Below are 24,055 nucleotides of genomic sequence, written 5' to 3' on the forward strand. Positions count from 1 at the left end.
CCAAACAGAGAAGATGGTAAGAAATCATGAACAGAATCTACAAGAATTATGGGATATCATGAAAAGGCCAAATTTAAGAATTATTGAAATTGAGGAAGACTCAGAGAAACAAACCAAAGGAATGAACAATCTATTCAATGAAATAATATCAGAAAATTTCCCAAATCTGACGAATGAAATGGAAAACCAGGTAGAAGAGGCTTATAGGACTCCAAATATACAAAATTACAACAGACCCACACCAAGGCACATTATAATGAAAACACCTAATATACAAAATAAACACAGAATTTTAAAGGCTGTGAGAGAAAAGAACCAAATTACATTCAGGGGGTAACCAATAAAGATATCAGCAGATTTTTCAATCCAGACCCTAAAAGCTAGAAGAGCCTGGAACAACATTTTTCAAGCCCTGAAAGAAAATGGATGCCAACCAAGAATCTTATACTCAGCAAAACTTACCTTCAGATTTGACGATGAAATAAGATCCTTCCATGATAAATAAAAGCTAAAGGAATATACAAAAAGAAAGCCAGCATTACAGAATATTCTCAGCAAAATATTCCATGAGGAAGAGATGAAAAACAATGATGCAAATCAGCAAAGGGAGGAACTATGCTAAAGGAACAGCTAAATGAAAGAGAAATCAAGTTGTGACAAAAAAAAAAAAAAAGATGAACCAAATGACCAGGAATATAAAACATATCTCAATAATAACACTGAACATTGATGGCCTGAACTCTCAATCAAAAGACATAGACTGGCAGATTTTATTAGAAAGAAAATTCCAACAATATGTTGCCTACAAGAGACTCACCTCATAGAAAGAGATACCCATAGACTAAAGGTGAAAGGATGGGGAAAAACATACCATGGACATGGAATCAGCAAAAAAAGCCAGAGTGTCCATCCTAATATCAGATAATGTGGACTTCAAGCCAAAGTTAGTCAGAAGAGACAAAGGACATTTCATACTGCTTAAGGGAAGCATAAATCAGCAAGACATAACAATCATAAATATCTATGACCCAAACAGTGGCTCATCCCTATACGTCAAAAAAATCTTCCTCAATTCCAGGAATCAATAGACCACAACACAATAATACTAAGTGACTTTAACACACCTCTCTCCCCACTGAAGAGATATTCCAAACCAAAATTGAACAAAGAAACCATAGATCTCAATAACACAATCAATAATTTAGACTTAATGGACATTTATAGAATATACCATCCAACCAAGAGCGAATACACTTTCTTCTCAGCAGTACAAAGATCCTTCTCTAAAATAGACCATATTTTATGCCATAAAGCTACTGTTAGCAAATACAAGAGAGAGAGACACTACCTTGTATTCTATCAGATCATAATGGATTGAAATCAGAAATAAATGAAGAAGTAAAAACAGAAACTACTCCAAAACCTGGAGATTAAATAATATGCTATTGTATGATGAATGGATAACAGAAGACATCAGGAAAGAAATTAAAAAATTCTTAGAAGTAAATGAGAACAAAGAAACAACATATCAAAATCTCTGGGACACTATGAAAGCAGTACGTAGAGGAAAATTTATTTCATGGAGCGCATTCAATAAAAAAGGAAAAATCAACAAATAAATGACTTAACACTACAGCTCAAAGCCCTAGAAAAAGAAGAACAGAGCAACACCAAAAGTAGTAGAAGACAGGAAATAGTTAAAATCAGAGCTGAAATCAATGAAATTGAAACAAAGGAAACAATAGAAGAAATTGACAAAATAAATAGTTGGTTCTTTGAAAAAATAAACAAAATTAATAAACCCTTAGCCACACTAACAAAGAGAAGAAGAGAAAACTCAAATTACTAAAATTTGGAATGAAGAAGGAAATATCACAACAGACACGAGTGAAATACAAAACATAATTAGAAGCTATTTTGAAAATCTATACTCCAACAAATTAGAAAATCTCAAAGACATCAACAGCTTTTTACAGACATATAAATTACCTAAACTGAACCAGGAGGACATACACAATTTAAGTAGATGAATTTCAAGTAATGAAACAGAAGAGTCATCAAAAGGCTACCAACAAAAAAAAGTCCAGGACCAGATGGGTTCTCAGCCAAGTTCTACAAAACCTTTAAAGAAGAGCTCATTCCATTACTCCTCAAAGTATTCCATGAAATAGAAGAGAACCCTCCCAAACTCATTCTATGAAGCCAATATCACCTTGATATCTAAACCAGACAGAGACACATCGAGGAAAGAAATTTTCAGACAATATCCCAAATGAATATCGATGCAATAATTCTCAACAAAATTACAGCAAATTGCATACAAAAATATATTAAAAAGATAGTGCACCATGATCAAGTGGGTCTCATCCCGGGGATGCAAGGTTGCTTCAACATGCAGAAATCAATAAATGTCATTCACCATATCAACACACTTAAAGTCAAGAATCACATGATTCTTTCAATAGATGCAGAAAAAGCATTTGATAAAATACAGCATCCCTTCATGCTCAAAACACTAGAACACATAGGGATAGTGGGAACATTCCTTAACACTGTAAAGGCCATCTATGCTAAGCCCATGGCCAATATCATTCTAAATGGTGAAAAACTGAAAGCATTCTACCTAAAAACTGGATCAAGGCAGGGATGCCCTCTTTCACCACTTCTATTCAACATTGTCCTTGAAACTCTAGCCAGAGCAATTAGAACAGAGAAATTAAAGGGACACGAATAGGAAAAGAAGAACTCAAACTATCCCTATTTGCTGATGAAATGATTACATATTTAGAGGAACCAGGAATTTCCACCAGAAAACTTTTAGAACTCATCAGTGAATTTAGTAAAGTAGTAGGTTATAACATCAATGCTCATAAATCGAATGCATTTTTATACATAAGTGATGAATCTTTGGAAAGAGAAGTTAGAAAAACTACCCCATTCACAATAGCCTCAAAAAAAATAAAATACTTGGGAATCAATCTAACAAAAGAGGTGAAAGACCTCTACAATGAGAACTACAGAACACTAAAGAAAGAAAGAAAATCTTAGAACATTGAAAGATCTCCCATGTTCTTGGATAGGCAGAGTTAATATTGTCAAAATGGCCATACTACCAAAAGTGCTATACAGATTCAATGTAATTCCAATTAATATCCCAATGATGTACCTTACAGAAATAGAGCAAGCACTCATGAAATTCATCTGGAAGAATAAGAAACCCAGAATAGCTAAAGCAATCCTTCCAAGGAAAAATGCAGCTGGGGGTATCGCAATACCAGAACTTCAAGTATACTACAAAGCAATAGTAACAAAAATGGCATGGTAGCAGTACCAAAATAGACAGGTAGATCAATGGTACAGAATAGAGGACATGGACATAAAACCAAATAAATAAATTTTCTCATACTAGACAAAGGTGCCAAAAATATGCAATGGAGAAAAGATAGCCTCTTCAACAAATGGTGCTGGGAAAATTGGAAATCCATATGCAACAGAATGAAACTAAACCCCTATCTCTCACCCTGCACGAAACTCAAGTCAAAATGGATCAAGGACCTCAGAATCAGACCAGTGACCCTTCATCTTATAGAAGAAAAAGTAGGTCCAAATCTTCAACATGTCGGCTTAGGACAGAATTCCTCAACAGGACTCCCATAGCACAAGAAATAAAAGCAAGAATCAATAACTGGGATAGATTCAAACTAAAAAGCTTTCACCCAGAAATGGAAACTATCAGCAATGTGAAGAAAGAGCCTACAGAGTGGGAGAAGATCTTTACCAATCATACTTCAGATGGGGCACTAATCTTCAGAATCTATAAAGAACTCAAAAAACTCTACACCAAGAATACAAATAACCCAATTGACAAATGGGCTAAGGAAATGAACAGAAATTTCACAGAAGATGTACAAGCAATCAACAGATATATGAAAAAATGTTCAACATCTCTAGAAATAAGAGAAATGCAAATCAAAACTACCTCAAGATCTCATCTCACCCCAATTATAATGGTGATTATGAAGAATACAAGCAACAACAGGTGTTGGCGAGGATGTAGGGGAAAAGGTACACTCATACATTGCTGGTGGGGCTGCAAATTAGTGCAGCCACTCTGGAAAGCAGTATGGAGTTTCCTCAGAAAGCTTGGAATGGAACCACCATTTGACCTAGCTATCCCACTCCTTGGTCTATACCCAAAGGATTTAAAATCAGCATACTACAGAGATGCAGCCACATCAATGTTCATAGCTGATCAATTCACAATAGTCAAATTGTGGAACCAACCGAGATGCCCTTCAATTGATGAATGGATAAAGAAACTGTGGCATATATATACAGTGGAATATTAGTCAGCCATAAAGAATAATAAAATTATGGCATTTGCAGGCAAATGGATGAAATTGGAGAATACCATGCTAAGTGAGTTAAGCCAATCTCAAAAATCTAAAGGATGAATGTTCTCCCTGATCAGTGGATGATGACACACAGTGGGGGATGGGAAGGAGGTAAGAATGGAGGAAAGAGGAATTGTATAGAGGAAAAGAAGGGTGGGAAGGGTGGGGGAGAGGAAAAAAACCAGAATGAATCAAACACTATTATCCTATATAAAAGTATGATTACACACATGGTATGCCTTTACTTCATGTACAAACAGAGAAACAACATGTATTCCATTCGTTTACAATTTAAAAAAAAGTATAATAACTTTTATTACATGTAAATATATGCTATATTGAGTCCTTGGATCATGGAGATTTTGGACCCATGTCTTTGGGAGAGAGGGTATTTTTAAAAAAGTAGACATAGGTGATTTTTCAAATGTATATTAAATATATACAAAGATATTTTGGAAGTACTTGAGGTGATCAAAAATTTTTCTTATATTTCAAAATTCTCTTCAATAGATTTATATGTCCTCAGTATTTCCATCCCACAATACTAATGTGAAATATAATTTAACTTTTTCATATTTTAGTACATTTGAAATTCATAGTTTACATGAAATGTTATTATTTCCTCAAAACTTTGGTGTTAAAAACCCATCTACCAATGTGATTGTGTTTGGAGATGTGGTTTGGTGAATTATTAGGTTAGATGAGCTAGAATCAGGGTAAAACCCTCATCCCATAGGTCTAAGACCCATGTAGGAAGTAATGAGAGTTCTCTGTCAATCTCTCTTTCTTCCCTTCAACCTTTCCCCATGCATATGCACTAAAAGAGGTCACGTGACCCTGAGAGACCAACTACCTTTCAGCCAAAGGAAGGTACTTTAAAGGGAAATCTATGTCTGTGTCACCTTAATTTCTATTCTTAAGAACTGTGAGAAATAAATCTTTGTTGCCTAAGTTACCCAGTCTATGATATTTTATGGCTATCTTATAGGAGATGTTCTGAATAAATTATGAATGGATGCTACTTCATTTTTAATTCTGCATAACAGATTACCACACATTCATTGGTTCAAAACAAGTATCTCACAGTTTCCCTGGGCCAGCTTCCAGGTACTGAGTCCTTTGTCAGTATCTTACAATGCTAGGTTCCATGTCTGTGACAATGAATTCTGTTCAGAAAGCTTAACAGAGAACTTGCTCCTAATCATGCCCCTTGCAGCCACATGGCTAAAGACCTGGACATTTTGCCAATTGTCAATTGTAGTTGCTTATAGTTGAAGCTGTAGTTGAAACTGATGTGAATTGATAGAGGTGAACTATATAGTTCCTTACCACTTCAACTTCTTCAGAAAAGCCACCTTTGTTATCAAGCCAACAAGAAAGTCTTCCTTCAATCAGCTAAGTGGGAGTTTTATATAAAGTAACAATCATGGGAGTGTCATCCCATCACCTTTGTCATATGATCTATTCTAATTCCAGAAGATTCTATCAATTTAGCTGTAGTCTATAGATTAGAGCAAAATATAATTCTCAGGTGCACTCAAGGAAAGGGCATTGCACAAAGAAGAGACCATCAGGCAGAATAATGACAAATCAAATTTGGTTGCCGTAATTGTTTGGTTGTCCAAACAATTTGTTTGCAAGATCTTTGCTAGCAGAGCCTCTTCCTCTTTGACTTCTTGTGCCCTGTGTGTGAGGCACTTGGTAGTCACTGCAGATTACTTTTATATTTGAATAAATAGCTATCTCAGGTTAGCCTAATATTTGCTCTCATTGAAGAACACTCCATTTTTTGTTATTTGCTCTGTGTGTGTGTGTGTGTGTGTGTGTGTGTGTGTGTGTGTGTGTCTCATTGGTAGATAAGTCCAAAGTGGGGACTTAAAATTTAATTTTCTGAGTGATATTTTATTGCTCTGTTCAATATGGATAAGTTTCACAATCAAGCAATTCCCCCAATGCGTGACAACTCATATATCATATTGCTAGTGTTTACAAAATTCTCTAAAACAGGTATTGTTTGCACCCTAACCAGAAACTGTGAGCCATTGGCAGTCTAAGCATTGAGGAGGCAGGGAAGTAAGAACTGATTATAATTATAGCACAAACTATCTAACTAATCATGTTTATTAAGTAGTATACATTACAAAACTGATTTAATTTCTATACAAGAAGAGAAATAAGACAATTTCATCTTCCCATGTCTTTCTAGTTATTGTTTTGATAAGTCACTGTACCCAAAGAACTAAAAATGAATATTGTCCTACACAGTCAGATGCACTAATAAAACGAGCCTTAGCGCTTCTGATTTAAATAGCAAAAATGTGTTATATGCAATAGATAATAAAGTAAAATAGGTCTTGATGTTCCTGAAAGTAGTCATGAAAGGTGACATAAACAGTTTAAAAATTATTAAATATTAACAGTTGTATGTTTCACAAATGTTAAAATCTGAACTAATAAATTGTGTTTCCATCTTTGTCTCCACTCACATTATTTCTCTCACAAATATCTTTTGATTGTTACATTTTGAACTACCAAATTTTATCTATGTAAATGAAAGTATATATATGTATGTATTCTTATTGCATCCCAATCTTAAATATAATACAGGAGCTCTGGACTTGTTCCCCACCTTGAACTCAATTTTCAAGACTCTTTCCTGATTAGCACAACAAAATTTGGATCATTCCTTAATGAGATATAAAATACCACATTATATTTTTGTTTTCTTTTTAGCTACTCCTCTATTGCTAGTCCCTATAAGTTTCCAGGTTTTTCTTTTCTTTCATATCATTATAAGCAAAGACTGAGTTAATGTTTGTGTAAAAGTAAATTGCACAATGTTATATGTAGATGTACAGGTGCAGAAATGTTTGTAGGACCAAGTCTAGCAGTGATGGTGTTGGCTGAAAAACTCAATGTTATTTTTAAAGCTGATAAATGATGCTAAAGTCTCCTGTACAGGTATCATTTGTATTCCTTCTAGTTGTATATAAAAACTCCAGATTCTCACACCACCTCCTCAAAAAGTGAACCATCAAATGGTAGAAATTTCCTCTTTATATAAGGACAGGTGAAAATAATTTTTCAGTGTACAGTAACACCTTCCTCCTTATTCACCAAAGATATGTTCCTAGATCCCTAGAGAATGCCCAAAACAGCAGAAAATACTAAACCTTAGATAGTTTTTTCCTATATCTACATAATTACCATAAAGTTTAATTTTCTTATCATGTGAACATGAATAAAATGCTGAAAATTAATTTTCCCATTTCAAATCTTTGGGGAGGAATGTCCCCAATTTACAACAATATTCATGATGAATCTTTATAATTAAGATTGTGCAGAAAGTTAGGATTGCAAAAGCATATTTTGTTCAGACCAGTTAAACTGCAGAAGCATAGAATTTACGAGGATGCTTTCAAAATGATTCCTTGTGTTTCTTTCTCTATATAGCTTAAAATTTTTTTAAAAAAAATACTCTTTTAAAATGATTAAAGGTGAGTATCAAACAACATTTGAAAATAATAATTTTTAAATTTTTTGCCCAAATTATAGGCACAAAGTTCTTTCTTTATAATATGCTATGAAATACTTCTTCCTGAATTTGTCCTGGAATTCTCTATGAAATATTTGTGGACTAATTACAGCAATTGACAGCAGGTAACTGAAGCCATGGGAAATAAAACCACGAAAGGTGGATTACTATAGTTTTAGATTCTATTTTCCTGACATCTAGGATTGAATACCACTCAAGCCCAAAGGCATAGTATTTTATCTTTTTCTGTGAACATCTGCGTTTATTCTCTATCTGTATTTTTATGGGATTGATATTTCTAAGACGTGTTAAAATATTAGACCTTATTTATCAGTTTTTTGTTAGTACTTTAAGTCGCAAATATCGTCTTGGAATCTGTCCCTGACTTCTGAGCTGTTGCTCTGCTTCTGCTCCTCCTCCTTTCCTCCCACTCCTCCTTCTCCTCACCTCCAAACATTTTTTATGGCTTTAAACATGTATTATTTACAACCTATTTTCTGGTCTTCGGAACTAGAGAGATGAATTGCCAACACTTTGACCATTATTTTGGTATGTTTTAGCACAAACAACATAACTTGTATATCTTCTTGAGGAATATTCCACTCTTTTAGTTTTTTAATTCCATTTTTATTACTCAACATATGTGAGTTACTTTGAGGAAAGTATTCACAAATACAAAATTTATTAAATTGGGATACACATCATGCCACATTTGGTATGTCCATATTGTGCTAGCTTCCTTCAATTCCTAAATATCAAATCTCATAAATCTGGCATGACAAGCATATCATACTAATTAATTAAAACTACATGTTTTCTTTTGTGTTAAAATTTCACTTCATCAGTATATCTCCTTCTTCTCATACCATAGGCAAAAACTGTAATGTCATAATTCAAAGACATGAATATAAAATCAATATAATAATAACAATATGGAAATGCCATCAATGTGTAGCTATACTCTTGCTATCATAGAAAATGTGAGAGAAATATTAGAATAGCAGCAAGGATATTCACACTATAATAAATAATTTTCTCACCTATAACGAAATACTATGTTTGTTTTGCTTCACTTTGATTTCTATGAACATTCTGACTATAGAAATCTGGTAAAGAAACCTTTTTACCAAGAACTCATTTTACTCTTCTTGGTTCTTCAATAGATTTTGCTCAACTACATTTCACTTCAGACATCACTGCAAAGATTTTTAAATAGATTGAAAATTTTGGTGCTGTGATGTCCCCAAATTCTTTTACCTGGCTTCTCAAATCATGAAGACCACTGGCTCCTTTTGCATCTCCCTTCACTTACTGCAGTCCTGAGACACTTTGAGGTACTCCAACACGTACACAGGGCTCTTTTGTTTGCTTCTCTTCTCTGAGGGGTTCAGACCTACACTGTTGACTAATCTTTTATAAATTTTTCCAGTTTTGTAGTTGTTTAAGGCAGAAGGGCAAATATGATCCTGGTTCCCTAATCTTGCTCAGAAGTAGTAGTATGTTTCTTAATGTTTCAATTTGATTATGTGTGAGTGTCCTTCAGTTAATCTAATACTTTTATTGTAAACCTGAAGAAATATGAAAAATTATTGTGCTAGTACAGCAAATGTACTCTATCAATTTTAATGTCCCTACCAGAGTTAAATAGACTTCACTTTTTATTATGCATTACATATTCTTAAAGAAATGTGAGCCTCTTTTTAATTATAATTGTTTATGTTAAGATAAAAATATACAAATGGGAGATGGTCATTTTGTGGTGGTAAGGGCATTTTACTGAATTCAGAATTAGTGATTTCAGTCTTGGCTGGCTGTATAGACCTAGGAAAGTCAAGTGATGTCTCAATAACTCTGGGCCAGATGTGCAAACTCTCAAGGCCATGGCCATATTGTTTTTCTGGAAACAGGGAAATTGAATGCAATAATTCATGGAAACAAGGTTGTATCCATGGTATGCTTTGGAATTTATGAATGCTCTATTCTGTGATAAATGGATCCTTTTAAATTATTTCCTGTTTTCTTTGCAAGTATTCATTTTTAGCTATTAAAAAAAATCCTTAAAATAGACCACACATTTAAATTTGCTTGGATTTTTGGGGATTAAGGGATTACACTTTAGCAGTATAAACATTTAAGTCAGATTTTATATTGCCTTTGTAAATAATATTGCTGTGAATCAGGGGCAGATAAAATAAAACAATAAGCAATTAGCAAGTTGGTCTTATGAATCTTGGTTTTAATAACTGGTGAACTCAAATGCATAAAGTAGAAGAAAAATGTATGGAAGGAAGCATGATAGTATATAAAAAAGAAATTCAAAAAAAATGCAATTTGTTCTTTGTCATCTTTCCTTTTAATAAACTATAAACCTTTCTAAGGGCCCACCAAGGAATGGAAAATACTAATAGAGTTGAACCATGATTCATTCAAATTTTTGAACAGTAGAAATAGTTTGAAATTTGGATAGAACTCAATAATTTCCCTATATTAGCATATGAATAATCATTTTACATTTAATTACTTCAATATTTTCTGTCACCCTTGATCTCTTGGAAGTGCTAAATTGCATGAACAAATCTGTCTTGCTACTTTTCTAACTCGAGTGTCAATCACAATAACTACCACATAATAAGGGCTTAATAGCACAAATATTTGTTAAATTAGTAAATAGTGTGCACTGATTGCCAGCAATCTTGAATATGAATAAATTGCATTTTTATTTGGCATGGTACAGCTTTGGGAATCCACAGGGATACAGTGGAAATGTAAGGATTTGGAGGGATAAAACAAATCCTATTCGTCTGCAGGGTGGGGAGATTTTTCTAGTGTTTTTCCAATGATAAAAAGTACGTGCTGGGAAGTGAAGATCTTTTCAAGAAAAGATGAAATTTCTTGCTTATGATCTGTTTTCCCAATCCATGTTACTGAAAAACTTAAGAAATATATGAACATATGTATATGTATACAAATATATGTATATACATGCATATACACATGCATTCATATATGTATGTTAATTGAGATTTACATAAAATTTTTATACACAGGTATTAACAGTTCACATAGTCTATGTCATCTGAACAATGGTGGAGGTCAAATCTTCCTTTTAAAATAAAATATTTGGCAATATCAGTTAATTCTGAATTTTTCATTGGTCTAACATTATTTTATAATACAAAGAAAATTGTTCCTAAGTTTCTGTGAAATTTGATAAGTAATTTTGAGTTTAGGATGTGGATGTAAAAGCTACTTGACAGAGAAATTCATTGCAATGAATTTCTTCATTTTGGCCAATTCCCATTTTAACCAAGTTGAAAGTCATGCATGAATATGTCTCTATTAAGGAAAAAGATTTTTATAAATTGCATGTGGAATTATGTATTTAATAACCATCCCTGTATCTATAAAATTGGCCACACTACTACATTGCTAATTTCCCTAAACCAGATTAAGACTAGTATTATTGATAAACCCTGCTCCATAAATGCTTGCCTCTGTGTGTGTGTGTGTGTGTGTGTGTGTGTGTGTGTGTGTGTGTGTGTTTTGCTGGCTTTTGACCAAACCCTTTCTCCAGAACACACATAGCATTTTGAAAAAGACAACAATAAACACCATCCACAGGGCACCCACCAAATGATCATTTCATATCACAAGACATTATTCCTAAAAGTATTCAAACAACCAGTAACCACTGCTAGAAAAACAATGATTAGAAGTGATTAGATGTGTAGCCTAAAAAAGAGAGAAAGATCAATTTTAATTGCAGCTTTTAAAGCCTATGTTTTCTAATGTGAAATGTCATTACTGATTTCTTTTCTTCTTGAACAGAATAGAAAACGCCCATATTCTACAATTTCCTTTGGCTAAGTGTGGTAGTCTAAATGGAAACCAGAGCCCTGGGAATGAAAATATCATCTCAATATAACCAGAACAAAAGTTCTGTGTTTGACAAGCTTCTTAATGAAAAGTTGAATTGGTTCTCAGTCTTGTTTTGTTTTTTTAGATCTTGAATATTTATTATCAAAATTAAGTGAAAAATCCAAGGTTTTCAATGCCCCAAAGAGATTTATAAAGTGGATTATTACAAATATTTTTCTCGTTAAATTCATTTTAAATAACCTGAGAGAAATAATAATCTATGTAAAAATGAAGTAGGTAATTATTAAAATGAAAGTATATTCACATAATCCATATTTATTCTTGTAACTTTAATATTCTTTCCTTATAGCATATTGAAATTATAAATTTATTTCAACATATTTTGAATCTTTGATAAAAATGTTTTAAAACACTATTCCGTAAACTTCGAACAATTTTCTAGCTCTTAACTTTGAAAAGGCAAATTGGTATTAGTATTGCAAGAAGAGAATTTTATATTTGTCCTTTCTAAATCATTACTCTTTTGTCTTTCATTAGTCTCAACTTGGCCATTGTTAATCTACACATATTTTCAATACAAGTATAATTTTAGTACATTTTAGCATGATTTAAATATGTAGATAAATCAATAATACGAATTAGTTTGATAGTAGGTGTTTTATACATTCATTTCCTTAGACAAGGATAAATAGGAAAAAAATTTCTGTCCTTATTGCTGAAGTTGCTTATCCAGCACTTTTCTAAGGTCATCTCTAGTAGCTGGGACCAGTAACCAGCAATGCCTTCTAGAAAAAGTGCTAGAGTGTGGTCAGGGACCTGTATGAGTGAGTCCCATTTTATTGTTTTCTCTTAGGAATGTTCTCCAACACTTTCCCATATCAATTAATAGAGTTGATTGATTACTCAGGGAAATCTAAAAAGCATAGTTATGGCGCCTTTTAGGGTCCTAATACCAGCAAAGCAGCCTGTGAGTCATTTTTACCAATTGGTGTCTGACTTTTTTTCTTTTTTTAACCTTTTCACAGAGACTAGGGAGATTAGCTTGTGGAATGTTGTGGATATGCTAATTTAAGGTGAATTTCACACGGATACCAAGATGAGGAATCTTCATGGCTACTGATTAAAAGTAAAATAAAGCAAAACAATGAAATTAAATATTTTACATGTTTTATTTGCTTGATTGGTTTATGATGAGAAGCCTGCTCTTTGTTGTTTCATGAAAATTATCTTTTTTCTCTGGCTGCTCTTAAGATTTTCTTTTCATTGCTGATTTTAAGGAATTTAATTAAAATGTGCTATGGAGAAAATAATAACAATTATTTCTACCTAGGTGGAAAATTAATGAAATAATGTAAACCATAAAGTACTTAATGCTGTTATAGAAGTTTCACGCTGGGTTTTCAAAATATTTATCAGACGGACAAGTGAAAGTATTTTCCAAGGGAAGGGTATTATAATTACTGGTTATTTGAAGGTATATTAACACTGTGAGATAGGGCAGGCTTGATGTTCTAATGAGGGCAATCATGGTGATTATGAGTAATTTGTATGTATTAAGTTAGAAATTCTTCCAAAAAAAGTTAAGAAGACTTAAAGAAAGCAGTTTTACAATCAAGTTATCAGCTGTGAGGCAAAGCTAGGATCTATATTTGTACTGGGTAGGCACAGGTGGCATTTAAATCATAGGGGAAATCTATGGATAAGAACTGGCAAAGAAGATAAAGAAGCAAGACTGATGTAGATATTTACTAATATTTCATAATAGCCAAATAGCTTTAATGCTCACGTGGACTATTACTACAGTCTCCTAAATTATCTGTTTTCAAATTTACCCTGGTGACTATTTGATCCAAACTCTCTTCAAAGTAATTTTTCTAATTCCTCACTTCCTATGGGGTCAAGATGACGGTCTTAAAGCAGATAATCCATAGAATATCCTTTTCTGTACTCTTGGTATATTCTCAAATCATTAATTTCCTCAATCAATACTCCTTTCTCCTTTATGCATTAGAAGGCATAACTTAACAGCAATTTCTCAGTGTCTCTAAACTCTAAGTTATTCTCCCATGTTTTCAAGTCTATAATCTCATATTTGTATAATATTTTTTTAGAGAGTGCCTGATATCTGTGATTATGTGTTTACAGTAATAAATATCTTAACTATGATAAGACATTATCTTTCATTTTATAAGTAAACATAGATCTAATTGTTCATTTTTTGCATTAAATGACATGGCTCTGGACAAGTGCAAACAAATTAGTAACTACATACTAGAAAGTGAATCCAAATACTATAATAGCATAAATTTAACTAAAAAAATTATGCAAAGTAAACATTGGCAGTTCCTCTTGAAAATACCTTCAAGAGGACTTCAAGGACCTTTGACTTTCCAATGGAGATTTGGCCAACGGAGATTACATACGTGGAAGGTAGGAGTCAGGTATAAGAGTAAGATCTGGATGAGGACACATAATGGGAGGAGGGAGGGGGTTAGTGTTAGGGTTAGAGTTAGGGTTAGGGAGGGGGGCAAGAATGGAGGAAGGAAGGACTGTATAGAGGGAAAAGAGGGGTGGGAGGGGTGGGGGAGAAGGGAAAAAATAACAGAATGAATCAAACAACATTACCCTATGTAAATTTATGATTACACAAGTGGTATGCCTTTACGCCATGTACAAACAGAGAAACAACATGTATCCCATTTGTTTACAATAAAAAAACATGAAAAAAAAAAGAGTAAGATCTGGGTATTTACTTTCTAATTGTTTTTGTATAGAAGACTCTTCATGTCCTTCAATGTATTTCTGCTCTACAAAAGATTATCAAGTCTATAGGACTTCTCAAAGGACCACAGAAAGAAACTAAAACACACTGACTGCTAACTGGCCACTTTCCACCAGAGTGGTCAAATAAATTTTATTCACAAGCACTGTTTTGTTTTTTTAGACAGAAGAGTTATTGATATTAAGTTGTGATCGATGGAACTCTAGGGAACATAATTGTATCTCTTAAGAACAGTTTCTTATTCTGATTTTGCAAATCCATGAGTGTATGTTTCCAACACATAGTTCTCTCACACGTGGTGGTATTTTTTTGTTTTTCTTGAACTGTGAGTGACTGCTTAAGCAGGGGTCAACACAAAGCATGGTAGACTTTTTCTAAGTATTTCTGAAGGGTGTAACTTTTATGAAGTGTCTGCCCTAATTTCAACTAACACATAAAATAGGATGAATAATAATATAATTGCTCCCTCCCTTAGGGAGCAAAAGACTCTAACAGGTAGCCTAACTTCCTTAAAAATAAGTGGCATGTACTACAAAATCCCAAATATAAATGGAAGCAAGAGTAATAAATTATGTGTTGAATTTCTAGCAGCTCATTTTCCTGTGAAATGGTGCAATACAATTTCAAACCACAAAAACCTTGTAAGTTGAATTCTATTTACTCTGGGCCTATTTACTTCTTCTATAGAACAATTTAAAATGTGGTATTTGTAAGTCTGATATGAGATGTCATTTTTTTTCTTTTCCCTTTATTACCCTTTTTGGAAATAGCAACCATGCTTTCAACAGTGTTTGATTGTGTTTTGAAAACAACTTTAATACTTTTCAGAAATATTTCCTAACAATTTTAATTATACAATATATGGTTTTGCCTTTTCTTGATATATTTTTGACCATTTCAAAAAAAAAGCAATAAAGAGTAGCAGAATATAAAGGTTAATCTCAAGCTGAAAATCTAGGGTTAAAAAAAGAAAAAGTGGCTGAGGAAGTTTTGCATACATCCTGCAGAGGTGTAGACAACTACCAGTATGACCCCTTTCAATTCAATAGATGTGTCCTCCTCTGTAAATAGATTATGCAATGAGACAACAATACATAAGGTAGTTTTATTTATTCTAACAAACGGGACAGGGATTGAATAATATAAAACATTAGTAGTTAGTGATTGTTTCTAAGGGGATATGAAAAGCCTTAAAGGTGATTACATTTGAACATGATTTCAAGGAATGCTTAAGAAAATTATTAATGAGATTCTGTCATGCTATAAACAATGTGTGATCGAAATGAACTGCATGAACAGGATTGCCTAGAAAGAGAATATAGAATGATAGGAGAAAGTTATCAACAAGCAAAAATGAAAAAAATAGCCAATGATGCAGGGAAGCCAAGAGAAAAATGTTATCAATGGAACTTAGAAAAAAAAGTGTTCTAAGGGTGTTTTAAGGTAACTGAGAAGGCGGACTATTCTTTAACAGAAATTATGACAGGAAAATAGTGCACGCTTAAGATTCAATAATCGTTACACACAGTGTGTTACAGAAAGGATCATTTTTTGTCAGGACAAGAAAATAAACCTCTGGAAATGGACCCTTTAGATCAGTAATTATTTTAGCAGGGAACTGCTTATTATCTGGGATATCAAAATTCAGATTAGAGTAATTTTAGGTGATATAATATGAAGAAGACAAGTAAAGACTATACTTACAAGACATTTGGATTTTAAAGGAAGAAACATATCAAGGGAGTCAGGATAGAAGAATAGACATTATTATTATTATTATTATTATTACTTTTTTGTGTGGTGCTGGGTATTGAACCAAGGACCTCATCATGTATGCTAGGCAAGGGCTTGACTACTAAGCCACAACTCCAGGCCCAGAAAAAGCATTTTACAATGAGAAAAAATGATATGTGTAAGCATATGATAAGGTATTAATGAATACATAGAGATTGAATATGTGATATAGTATATATTTCAAGAAGTAATATACTCAGATTGTATGAAGGTATATTAATTTGGTTTAGTTGCATAGTTATAAAGTTCAAAGTATAATACTTGAAAACAAAAAAAAATGAGAAAATAGTTATTTTTGAAAACTGGAAATTATGATAATTTATAAATTTAAGATGCAAGACTTAATCTGCCAGGGGAACACAAATGACAACTAAAAGAATGAGTATAAACTAGAAATGGGAAGAAGTTTTGGGATGGAAACATAAAATCAGTTCCACCCATGAATGACATTTAGCTCATACATCTGGAAATGGCTATACCATTGCTAATATATTGCTGTACTGGCTGGTAAATGATCATATTAACACCCCTCCAATTGCCCCCTTGCTACTCAAATAAATGTATTTCTCTAAGAATTCCCAATTATTTACCATCTTGATAATAAAGGATAATTTCTTGCTGAAGCTGGGATACTCTAAGACTCTGCTTCTTTTGCAAATTCTAATTTTTATAGAACAATGCTACACCATTCTTATAGATTGTGAATATCATTCAGGTCTTTCTCAATGCAAGAAGTTGCTGATTACCGCCGCTCCCAGCCCGGGTTGCTCCAACTGGCTTGCCGCCGCTTCTGGCTCTTACGGCCTGATCAGCGGGACAAACGACATGTACACTTCAGAGGTTCATGAAGCAGCTTTCCCTTTATTCAGATAACACCCTCAATATATAAACAGTCTCATGCATAAGCAATTGTAACCAGATATGTCCATCCAATCCTGTTAAAGGTCAAGCGATCACTAGCTCAAGCATACATGTAAAGTGTATCTGTTCATGCTCTAGGTGGCTGAACTGATTATCATACAGCCAATTATAAACGCTTCCTGCCTTTCTTCAGGCATAATCAGGATGCCGTTTGCTCTCTGCCAGTTGCCATCTTTATATGCATGTGGCGTAACCCTGGACCCCAGGTCTCGCCCGCCACAACGCCCCCTTTCTGTTTATAAAATAGACCGAGCCTGTCTTTGGTTGTCCACAGCAGAGCAACATCCTTACCTGTCATTGGACAATGAGGCTCTAGCCCTCATTTCCTGTCTTAGGTTGGTATGAGCTCCCCATGAATCTTACCCATCTTTGACTACTGGTCCAGCATATTTAACCAGACTTGGGGGGGATGAGCCAGCATCAATTGCGATGAGAGCTTGGCGAATAATGGCTGTTTCTCTGCGCGGATGTATATGCATTTTGTATATGCAAAAGACAGATACAACACACAAAAGACCTCCCCTGGACAAACCCAAACCATTCTTTTCTCCATAGAATAGCGGACTGCAGAAATGTGGCCAATTGTTGTAAAGGAGGATATAGAATAGAGGAGTTGGTAAGGGGTACAGGATAGGGCCATATCTTCACTATCCCCCATAGTTCACGCGAGTCTCCTCCATTAACTTGGCGAGAATTCGCCAGCACCATCAGCAGGAGAAGCCTCCTCATCTTCTTCCTGTTTTTGGGTCTTTGTTGAGGCCTTGACCAATCTCTCCGGCACCCAAATTGGCGATTGTGTGTCCTGTGGGAAAACACAAACAGACCCTTGGGTCCAGATTAATACCGGATCTGGGCCTTTCCATTGTCCTGATAGAATGTCCTTCCAGAGCACTTGAGGTAAATGCTTTTTATTAGGCTCTGAATGATGGTCAGCAGCAGATTGGCCCTCAGAATCAAGATTTAAAAAATTTAAAATGAACAAGAAAACAGACAATTTGTCTTTTGGGGATCTGTATGATGCTCCTATTCCCCCTTTTTGTTTATAAAGCATGTTTTTAAGCATTAAATGGGCACACTTAACAATGCTTTGTCCAGTAGGATTATAGGGAATTCCTGTGACCTGTTGAATACCAAAGGTGGAACAAAATTGTTTAAAGGCCTGGAGAGTATATCCAGGACCATTTCTTTTTAATTTGTTTGGGAACTCCTAGGATGGAGAAAGAGTGTAAAAAGTGTATTATTACATCTTTGGTTTTTTTCTCCAGTAGGAGCAGAGGCCGTAATAAATCCTGAAAAGATATCAATAGACACATGAATGAATTTTAGTTTTCCAAATTCTGAATAATGAGTTACATCCATTTGCCAAATATGATTGGGCTGAAGCCCTTTTGGATTTACTTCTAATGAGGGGTTAGGAATAAGTGTAACACATTTAGCATAAGACTTGACTATGTCCCGAGCTGTTGCCTTAGTAATTTTATAGCGTGTGCGTAGAGTGGAAGCATTTACGTAAAATTTGGAATGAGAAGTTTTTGCATTTTCAAGCTTATTAAAGATGTGTGGGTCTCTGGTGGCCATGTCTGTTAAATCATTGTGTAAACTTAAAGGACCTGGAAGGCCAGTATGAGCCTGAACATGCCCAATAAAAAAAGGATTTTTTCTGTCCCAAATACCTTTTTGTAAACTTTGCAAATATTTAGTAATAGTGGAGGTGAGGGAAATCAGACCAGTTAATTCTAAATTTTGAACAGCATTAACAAAGTATTTGCTATCAGAGAATAGGTTAAAAGGCTCATGGTGGGTTTTGAATACTTCTATAGCTTCTAATAGTTCTGTTTGTTGTGCAGATAGAATATTAAACAACAATGTTTCTGTAACATTATCTATAGTAATAGCACAAGTACCATTTTTTGATCCATCAGTAAATATAAGGGTAGCTCCTGTAATAGGTTCTTTTCGGGTGACTTTAGGAAAAATTATAGGATGTTGACTCCAAAACTGGAGAAGAGGATCAGATGGCAAATGATTGTCAAACACAGCAGAAGTACTAGTAAAGACTATAGCCCATGAATTTGAATTATTAATAAGATATTGTATCTGATCAGTAGTATATGGAGTAGTGATAGTTGAGGGATGTGATCCAAAGGTGGAAAGGGATACTTTTATTACCTTAAGGATTAATTCTGCCACAGATTCAGTAAACAAGGATAAGACTTTGTTAGGGGCATAATTCATGTGAACCCATAGAATAGGACCCTTTTGCCAAAACACTCCTGTGGGTAACTTATTTGTGGCCAAGACAATGAATGATAAAGGCTTAGTTAGGTCAATATGATCAAGATGAGCCTTTTCCATATCTGTTACAACAAGTTTGAGAGCTGTTCGAGCCTTAGGGGTAAGCACTCGCTTAGAAAGAGGGTCAGAATCACCTTTAAGAATATCGAACAGGGGAACCAAACTTGAGGTGGGTAAATGAAGGTAAGGCCTAATCCAATTAATATCACCCAAAAGTTTTTGAAAATCATTTAAAGTTCTAAGCTCGTCCACCTGAATGGTAATTTTTACGGGTTTAACCATAGTTTGATTTATGATAGGTCCCAGGAAGTTTTTGGTGTCTGTGATATGTACTTTATTAATGGCAATGTGTAAGCCCCATCTTTCCAGTGACTTAGTAAGGAATTATAACATTGCTCTAAGACAGGTTTTTCCTTATGAGCTAGCAAACTATCATCCATATAATGATAGATTAAAAGTTGAGGGTTAATTTGTTGATACACACTGGGGTGGAAATTAATCTGATTACCTTGCCCTTCATATGGTCCCTGGCCTGTCAGCATGTTTAGATTCCATTGAGGATTGCCCGCAACTGCATTACGTCGGGCAGTATCAGAGCATAACTCCTGGTTAGCCACCTTCCATTTTAATATGGCTGCACTTTTGTTAGGATTGGAAGCCATACCCAATCCCCTTAAAGTCTGATCTGCCTGTTGAAGTGGCCAGGCTTTGGGCCATTCTGTAATTTTGATAATACTTTTGTCAGCCCCAGTATCTAATAAGCCCTCAAAACTTTTGCCTTCTATCACTAATTTTGTCATAGGTCTATCTTTTAAACCCCATGTTAACATGACCATATTTTGGCCAGTAGAACCTAATCCTTTATTTTCCCTAATAATATTTTTTGATGGATATTAATCATAGCAACTGGGTAAGACCAACAATTGTGCTATACGATCACCCTGAGCTATTATTACTACACCTCTTGGTGAAGAAGCAAGGATTTTTATTTCTCCTGTAAAATCAGGGTCTATAACTCCAGGGACAATATTTAATCCTTTTAAAGCAGAAGAACTCCTCCCCAGAACTAGTCCCACTGTTCCTTTAGGTAATGGGCCAACAACCAAAGTTGGTATTGGTTGTACTCCCATCTCTGGAGTTAATACTGCTCTGGCGGAGGCACAGAGGTCTGAACATCTACTTTCTCTTTCAGAAGCTCTACTTGATTGTTCTTCTTTTACAGTTTCTAATCTCTTTTCCCCTTCTCTTAACTGTTCTTGAAATTTTGGTTTTTTGGAAGTCTGACAGAAACGAACTAATGTACACATCGCTACAACAACAACAAACAGAAACCAAACAAGGAAAGGTAAAACAAATAACAACTTATTTGTTAACATATTTGTTATAGGACGTCCTTCGCTGTCTCTTGGGACACCCAATATATTCCCTCTCGGGGAATCTTCCATTAATATTCCCTCTCTAGGGGAATCTTCAGTTAAAACCTTAAGGTAACCGTTTCCTCAAATAGGGAAACCTTCTCGTTAATTACGCTAGCAAAACTGTCTTTTATTTACCTGAGCGCTCACCAATTCCCACTCCGATCTTCGTCTGATCCCGGTCCGGGCCACCACTTGTGGATTACCGCCGCTCCCAGACCAGGTTGCTCCAACTGGCCCGCCGCTGCTTCTGGCTCTTATGGCTCGGACAGCGGGACAAATGACATGTACACGTCAGAGGTTCATGAAGCAGCTTCCCCTTTATTCAGATAATACCCTCAATATATAAGCAGTCTCATGCATAAGCAATTGTAACCAGATATGTCCATCCAATCCTGTTAAAGGTCAAGCGATCACTAGCTCAAGCATACATGTAAAGTATATCTGTCCACGAGCTAGGCAGCTGAACTCATTATCATACAGCCAATTGTAAATGCTTCCTGCCTTTCTCCAGGCATAATCAGGACGCCATTTGCTCTCTGCCAGTTGCCATCTTTAGATGCACGTGGCGTAACCCTGGGCCCCGGGTCTCGCCCGCCACAAGAAGTAATAACACAGAAAGAGATATAGACCTACAAACTTGGAGCAATAATCAGATCAACAGGAAGTCCTTAACTGTACAGAAAACAAGCCAAATGTTGAGAAAAATGAAGGTGGGATTGTGGTTACCTGAATCTGGGAAAAGGAAGGAGAAGGGTGGGGGAGAGGGACACCATGGCTAATGAATAACAAAATCACAGTGAGAAGAAAAGAATAATGTTTTAGTCATTTTTTTTTCTACCGTAAGCAAAAGATCTGACCAGAGTAATTAGAAGAGGAAAAGTTTATTTGGGGGCTGATGGTTCCATAGCAAATAAGTTCTGGTATTCTAATTTACTGTATATTTCAAAATAGCTGAAAAAGGGATTTTGAATGTCCCCAGCACAAAGATATGACAAATGTTTGAGGTGCCAGATAAGCTAACCACTCTGAACTGAACACTGCATATTGTACAAGTGTATTAAAGTATCATAGTGTACCCTAGAAGTATGTAAACTTATTGTATGTCAATTTTGAGAAAGCTAAATTCAAGAAAAAGGACCAGGTTAGCAAGAGCCAGAGATTTAGTGTTCAAAGAGAACTTATGACCTGGAGTTAACCAATCCTTTCATATTTGGTAAAGTAATCTGAAAACTTCAGGATTATTAATACATATAACACCTGGATAAATGAAAGCTAGACTTGTCTTAATTTCTGAGATATATTAAAATGATCTTCACTTACTAAAATCAAATAATTAATATAACCGTTTTTGAACTATATTTTTTCTTCCCCAGGAACTACAGTAACATACATGACCATTTGGTATAATTTATAAAAAGATGCTTCTTATGGGATGACAATTCATAAAAGTTACCCTGTTCAGGAATAATTAGAAGAAAGTCCACCATGCTCTCAGTTGTTCTCTCCATTTTAGCGCCACTGGCTTGGGGAGCAGAGTATGGAATGCATTTCCAGTTCCACCTGTGTCTCTTTAGCCAACTCCTTCCATTAAGGCACAGTCTCTATCTGAGGGCAGGGTAATCCCATAATACACCCCTATTTCTCATGAAACTTTGATGGCTCTTTATCTGAGTTGATTAAATGGGATGATTGTTCTGGGTCAAACTAATCTAGTATTTTTTTGAAAAGGTTGAAATCTAGATTTTCAACTCAAGGCACAACTAAATAGCTAAAGTAGATTTCAGGGCTTCCACACTCTCTTTTATAGCTGTGCCTACACAGTGACTTATCATGTCCATATTTGTTCTGATCTGTTCATAAGCACTTAAATATTTGTGGTTGAATCCACAGGATTTACACTTTGGAGGAAACATTTCAAAGCTTACCTTAAAGCAAAAAAGGGTTTTCACTGTATTACTTGTTCCTGCAAGGTAGTTCAGAGAGCAATTTTTAAAAAGTTCATATAAATGTCCCCTACACATCCCAAAGTCCATAATTACACTCACTCTTGTGGACACTTATTTAGTGTGCCTGCCTTTTACCTGAAGCTTTTTTCCTCAGAAGGTTAGCCAACCTTTGCACAGAGTATACAATATCAGGATCATACATTATTTATGAATTTGAATTGCTTGAGGTTCCAGCTATCACATACTTGCACAGCAATTTTTGATATATTACTATTAAAATGTTTTTAATCTCTGATGTTATTTCCCAAATAAGCCCATGGACTAGATTTGGAAATGTGTGCTTAGATCTCTAAAACCTTGTGACAGAATAATATTTCACTTGGGGGGAAGACTCTCTGGTGGTTCTCTGTTCCAATGCATCACTAGTACAATGGTGCTTTGATAATATACTACCTAGACTCATCTGTCACTGGAGCACTAGGGAGAGGAGGGAAGTCAGTTTAATTATTTATTAGTGCAATGTATCATCACAGTGTTACCAGCTGGTGTTCAGGAACATGACCTCAGATATGAGATGCTGTGCTCTTATTTTCATAAGTAGTATCTTTGAATCCAAGGTGAATAAATCTAGGCTCACTACCAGGCTTGTCAGGGAGAAGGTGTTATAATTGCACTGTGGATGCAAACATTGCCAATGATGTCAATTAGCAAATAGAAATTGCAATGCAAATTTCTTTTATAAAGCTGAAATCAAAAACTTAAAAACTGTAATTTTATGTTCTTTAAAGTATGTCCTATTTAATATCACAATTATTTTTTAGCAGGGAACTGTTTATTATCTGGGATATCAAAATTCAGATTAGAGTATCTTTAGGTGATATAAAGAAGACAAAGACTATACGTACAAGACTTTGGAGTCTACCTTTTTATGAATTATGTACTATTTGTTTTGGAACTGACTATATCTGTAAATCAGTTAATGAAAATGAAAAAGGCAAATATTGAATTAAAAAAAAATGTTAAGTATGCTCCCTGAGCTCTATTTAAAAAGACTAGCCCTTGGGTGTGGTGGCACATGCCTATAATACCAG

This window comes from Sciurus vulgaris, assembly GCF_902686455.1.
Source record: "Sciurus vulgaris genome assembly, chromosome: 4".
NCBI lineage: Eukaryota > Metazoa > Chordata > Mammalia > Rodentia > Sciuridae > Sciurus > Sciurus vulgaris.